Source organism: Olea europaea, chromosome 16 (assembly GCF_002742605.1).
Source record: "Olea europaea var. sylvestris chromosome 16, O_europaea_v1, whole genome shotgun sequence".
NCBI classification, from domain to species: Eukaryota; Viridiplantae; Streptophyta; class Magnoliopsida; order Lamiales; family Oleaceae; genus Olea; species Olea europaea.
The window spans coordinates 6,303,601-6,310,229 of record NC_036252.1 but is presented as its reverse complement, the minus strand read 5'-3'; the positions used below and the strand labels follow the sequence as shown (position 1 = coordinate 6,310,229).

Sequence of the window (6,629 nt, the reverse complement as noted above, 5' to 3'; positions counted from 1 at the left end):
CAAGATCTTAAAATTGAAATACATAGAAAAATCAATTCGAATATGACGTAGCAGAAGATTATAAGGAAGATGAACAATCACAAAATGAGAAAACTCTCAAAGAAAATTTTATTGAATTCAACAATTGTCGCCTCAAAGGGCTTACAACGCCTTAAAAAAAAAAAAAAAAACTAGCGAAATTCGAAAAATAGAATAAAAGGATATTTTTCCAAAAATAGAACAATATGAGATAACTACTAAGATAAAAAAATCCTTATCTTCGGGATCATCCTCCAACAAACGGAATATAAATTCGAATTTTATGGAAAAATATATTGCAAAAACAAAAATTACCATAAATAGCAAAAACGCCTAAATGAGGGCCTAAACGATGGATTTTGCCCAAAATTGGCCTTGCGTCGGGACCAAAGGCGCTAAGTTTTATTCATTGACTCGATTCCGATCGAATTAGAATAACAATTCGCCAAAGACGAACCAACCCGAAGTTATTATGAAATCAAAAAAACATTATTTTGTCTTGCGACGGTCTCATTTCATCATAAACTCTAATCCCTTATGCACTTCATCATTCTTTCCAAGGTGGGAAAAATTCGCCCTCGAATTTGACGGGAAAGGAGCTTCATCATCATCAGAATTATCACCACGAAATGGCACCAAATGCTTGATATTGAACACGTCAGATGTACAAATATGACTGGGCAGCTTCAAACGGTAGGCATTCGGATTGATCTTCTCAATGACCTCCAATGGATCAATCTTCTTCGCAGTAAGCTTATTGTATTCATGAGCAGGAACACGATCCTTTGTTAACACCGCCCAAACAAAGTCACCTACCTCAAATTCAACATGTCGGCGTTTAAAATCCGCAGCACGCTTATGCTCAGTGACAGCAGCTTGCAACTGATCATAAGCCTGTGAGTGAACCTGCTGCAATTGCTGAATAAAGTCTTCGGCCTTACCATGCATTTTAACAGAAGTAGAAACTAGAACCAGATCAAGAGGACCACGAGGAACAAGCCCATACACCACCTGGAACGGACTAAAACCTGTACTTCGGTTAACAGCATGATTGTGAGCAAATTCTGCTTGACACAACTTCTGATCCCACAACTTGATGTGATCACCAACCAAACAACGTAATAAATCACCCAAAGAACGGTTAAGAACCTCTGTTTGACCATCTATTTGAGGGTGATATGCACTGCTGAAGTCCAACCGTGTATTCACCGAGCGCCATAAGCTACGTCAGAAGTGGCTGAGGAAACGAGTATCCCGATCAGATACAATAGATGTAGGTAGTCCATGCAGGCGATAAACCTCACAAAAATACAGTAAGGCCACATTGACAGCGTCTGTAGTTTTGTTGCAGGGGATGAAATGTACCATCTTTGAAAATCGAATCAAACCCACATTGAGTCCTGGGGAGTCCCAAAACGAAATCCATGCTCACGTCTGTCCAAGGCTGGGTTGGAATAGGCAGGGGCATATACAGGCTCGCATTTGTTGCCTTGCCCTTGGCTAAGTGGCAAACCCGACAACGCTCCACAAACTTGCCGACATCTTTGCGCAATGATGGCCAAAAGTAAGAAGCAGCAACAAGCTGCAATGTTCGGTCAAGACCCACATGGCCCTCATTATGCAACTCTTGAATGATCTTCAACCTCAAACTGTCCTCTGGAATACACAACTGATTACCATGAAAAAGAAAACCATCAACCCATGCAAACTCCGACTGCACACCCTCCTGCAACTTCTGAATAACATGGGAAAAGTATGGGTCAGTAGCATATAAGTCACACAAACTGTCAAAACCTGGAACCTCCACTCGCATTTCTGTAAGGAGAGTTTGGCGCCTACTCAATGCATCTGCAATTTTGTTAAGGGCACCTACTTTGTACTTGATCACAAAGGTAAACTGCTATAAGTAAGCAATCCAAGAGACATGACGAGCAGACCCCTTATCCTGAGTACCAAGGTGTCTAAGGGCGTCATGATCCATATACAAAATGAACTCCTTATGGAACAAATAGTGACGCCAATGTCGAACGGCCTGGACTATTGCATAGAACTCCACATCATACGTACTATACCAAAACTTCGGGCTAGAAAGCTTCTCGCTGAAATATGCAACAGCGCGGTTGTTCTGACTCAGCACACCACCAATACCCACTTTCGAAGCATCACAATGTAGCTCAAATGGTTGGGTAAAGTCAGGCAACACCAAAACTGGAGCAGTAGTCAACTTCTGCTTAATCAATTGGAAAGACGACTCTGCCTCGTGAGTCTACTGGAACTTGCCATCCTTCATGCAATCTGTAATTGGTGCCATGATGCTACTGAAATGTGGTATGAACCTACGATAGAAGGAAGCAAGGCTATGAAAACTCCGCACCTCAGTGACAGTCTTGGAATTGAACCAACCCGAAGTTATCATGAAATAAAAAAAAACATTATTTTGCCTTGCGACGATCCCATTTCATCATAAACTCTAATCCCTTATGCACTTCATCAGAATCTGAATGGGTTCCTTTCAAATCTCAAACTTATGCTATAACTTGATGTGATCAAACACAGAAAGAGGTGTTCTTTAACACAGAATTCATGGCAATATATTTCAAGATGAACAGTGATTTCAAATCTCAATTCAAGGCCACAATTTCACGCAACCAAGCACAACCCTTGGTGTTGTCTTGTGGATGAAATTCACATAATGGTCGACAATTATTATTGATGACAAAGCAATATATAATACCCCAAAAATATGTACAATAAATAATGAGGCATAAATGCAAGTTTTGAGATTTTAGAGTAACTTAGGAACTTTAACATTTTATAAGAACTTTATGCCAATAATCTTAACGATTGAAAATATTAGTTTTAACGAAATTACAATTTAATATTTGGATATCTATTGAATTATTATCGGATTATTTGATATAAATGTGTTTAGATAAATTTAGAATTTTAACATATTTATACTAGAATCTTATCCTCATGTGGTTAGAATTTTCTTTGATAAGGTTGTTTGTCAAGTTTTCTTATTAAATTACAATTAAGAGTCCTATTAAAATTCTAGGTAGGTCATTATCATATCACGCCTATAAATACCCTTTTGTTGTGTACTTCAATTCACAGCAAATTCATAGAGAAAAAGAACAGAGGGAGAGAGGGGAACGAAAAAGAAAGGAAAAGAAAAGGTTTTCGGGCACGTTAGAGATTGGTTCACAAGAATTTCCAAGTATGTAGATAATTTAACTAATTAGGTATGGGTTTTTCTAAATGGCAAGTGATTTTGTGTTTTCGCTTTTTAATGTTTTAAGATAAGTATTTTATGTGTTATTATGTGATCCAAATTAAAGAAAGATCTTGTTAGTAATACCCTAGGGTATTATTAGGTACATCTACACAGAAAATCAGCCATAGGACTAAATACCTAAGTGGAAACTGGGAATGGGTATGACGTAAGGGGGGAGTGAGACGGTCACGTTTCTATCCTACTAAAAAATTATTTTTATGTGCATATTTTACTTTTTATAATATTGAGTATATTCATATGCTCATTCCTTATTCTACATTATTTTTACAGATACTTGATGGATTAGAATTGGAGATTGAAACTGTCGACAGAGACCATGCCATTGGATCAAGAATTTTATTTTCTTTCAAATATTTATCATTCAGTATAAAGTTATTTTGCAATCAGAATTTTTTTTTCAAAATCAATGAATTTATATTTCATCAGTAGATTGAATTTATTTGACATATTATCAGAAAATACAATCTCTTATTTTATTCCGCCAAGTTTCTTCATTTTTTTTATTTTTATTTTTTGGTATTATAATGGCTAAAAGGATTATTTGAGTAACGTTTGGTATATTGAATGAAATTGACTTGAAAATAGCTTTCTAAGAGATAGCATAAAAGCACCTGATCAGAGAAAAATAATGATAACAGCCATCAATAATCAAGAAACTAGAACGCAATTATTCCTTTTCAGCAATGAAAACTAACACATTTATCAACTCAAACAAAGGAATACAATTAACAGAACAGCACAAGATAATGAAATTATAAAAACACGCGTAAATGTAAAAGCATCTAGCGACAAAAGAAAAACGAATCTTGAACAAAAATAACAGGAAAATGCATTTAGCTTCAGAATCCAGATAGTGTAATTGACCTGTGGACTTTTGAGTGCAAGTTGACCTTACTTGCACTCAAACATGTACGATACCCGCCTGAAATTGAGCCCAGAAAATAACAACGAGAACAATTAAGGGATGTTATATTTGCCGATTGTGGGAGCAATGGAGTCTTGGGATTTTTCCAGTATTGCAAACGTAACGTTCGTGCGATTGGTGAAAGTGTGGAGTAGAGCAAAGAGAGGCGCTGGAGGCGAGAATGAAATGGGCTGAAGATGATGAGATGATGCTCTCAACATTGCCTTTTTTTGGGAAAATTTTGTGGGATTTTCATTTTCTGCACCCCGAATTTTTTATCTGAGTGAGTCGAGAGAACCAGTGAGACGAAGTGGAGGAGTTCTTTTTAAACCCCTAATCTTAACTTCCCCACCGCCCCTGCCCTGAAGTATCGTGATGGTGTACTTAACCAAGAGCCAAATCTATGTTTCAGGATTCGAACCCTTGACGCGACAACCTCAACCAAAGCTGAATTTCTCCACCCTTCCCTTTTATCACTTGGAGATGTGCCCTGGAGGCGGAGGAGTTCTTTTCTTTTTTCCTATAATGCTAGTCTACGCACGTGAAGGATTAGTTTGAAAGTCATATTAGCATCTTTAAAGTTGAAGTGAGTTTAGTGTCCAGAGAAAAAACGAATCAATTAGTTATAAAAATAATCATTTGAAATAAGTTATTTGTTATATTAATTTTGAAATTGAATAATTTAATATAGTAATGACAAAAATGAACAGTATAGCTTTTGTGCAAAAAAAAAAAAAGGTAATTTTTCACCAATAGAAATAATTGAAATAATTTTAAATCGAACAAATTTATATTGAAAAAATTTTGAATAGAAAAAAATTTATCTTTTGAAGTAAAGAAAAGCAGTAATTGAAAAAATTAAGTTCAATTATAAAGAGAAAAGAATTTTAAAAAAAATTATCTATAATATGAACAAAAAAATTTAAAAAATAAATTAATCAGTAATTCCACTAGTAGAAAATTTGAAATAATTTTACATTGAACAAATTTAAATTAAGAAAATTTGTAATGGAAAAAATTTGTTCTTTGAAGGAGAGAAAATCAGTAATTTAAAAAATTAAGTTCAATGAAAAAAGAATTTAAAAAATTTTAAATAGAAATGAATTTATCTGTAATATAAACAGAAAATTTTAAAAATTAAATAAATAAATAAAATAAAATTTATATAGAATTATTTGCTCCCCGCTTACTTATACTAATATCTAGTCCAATTTTATGATATACAGAACCGGATGTGAGAGTTTCTTCTCATCCAGCTCCTCACGAATAAAATGATTAAATCTCCTTTTGAAAGGAGAGACAATCTCTCCGTGGATGAAGATTCTCTTCGTTCACGAAGAGAATTTTTTCTTTATTTTTTATTTAAATTTGTTTTGTTCATATTATAATTTTTTTATTTTTTTTAAAATTTTTTTCTCTTTATGATAAAAAAAATTTTTTCAATTTTAATTAAATAATATTAATATATTCTTTGTTTCATTTTTGTAACTTTAATTTGTTTTATTTTTTTATTTAATTACATAATTTTTTTTTTTTAAATTTGTCTTGTTCATATTATAAATTTCTTTTTCTTTTTAATTCTTTTATCTTTATAGACTGAGCATATTTTCTCTCCTTAAAAGGAACTACAAATAGGTTATACATATGTCTTTAAACTACTAAACAAATCAACAATCCTCCTTACAAATGCAAACAACTGCGTAACTGTAAACACTACTAATTGGACCAGAAGGACTCCAAATATATCCAAAGCAAACTCTTGTAAGTCTCATTAAATATAAAAACAATGATCGAAAAATTTTAACTTCTCAAGTAGATAAGAGTAAATAAAGAAAGGCCTAATTAACTTTTACACACTAAAAAAAAAAAAAACATATATTATGTTAAATAAAGCCGAAGAAAATAAGAAATAAATCCACAAGAAAACAAACAACCAACAAAAACATAAACTTTATAGCCATATCCAAGAAAAAAATAAAACTCCAATTAGATTTTCACGTATACAGAGACAAGAATATACCTCACATCTAGGTAGAAGAAGATGAGCCAAGTTAGATTTATACAAAGATAAAAACTACATACCTTAAACTAAAAAATGGAAATACAAAAAATAAATAAATAAATAAATTGCAAGAACGTACTCAAAAATAATCGTCACAAATTCTATGATTTTCTTCTCTACAATTGAGACGAGGACTGCGCGATATTTTTTTTCCCCACAGAAAGAATAAGAATTTGGAGAGTTTTTTTTCTAACATGAAAACTGGACCTTTGGACAAAATCGATTGAATTGAAGGAGGGAGAATGAGTGACTTGAAAGAGTGATAGATGGTATATTACTTTATATTTTTTTATAATATAACAAAAAAATCAAACCATTTTGACCAAACTCATTTCAAACCAGTTGAA

At 33.3% G+C, this 6,629-nt stretch overlaps 1 protein-coding gene across 5 annotated transcripts in view; it reads right to left on the bottom strand.

The window, feature by feature from the left end:
* LOC111411909 (calcium-dependent protein kinase 17-like) overlaps positions 1-4,655 on the bottom strand; it is an 11,681-nt gene extending 7,026 nt beyond the window's left edge. For 2 of the 5 annotated variants that reach the window (XM_023042572.1, XM_023042573.1), the window contains exon 1: positions 4,181-4,655. The gene's annotated coding sequence lies outside the window, so the exon portion shown is untranslated. The remainder of the gene's footprint in view (positions 1-4,180) is intronic. The other 3 variants (XM_023042569.1, XM_023042571.1, XM_023042570.1) reach the window with 2 other exon arrangements.
* Between the last annotated feature and the right edge of the window lie 1,974 nt (positions 4,656-6,629).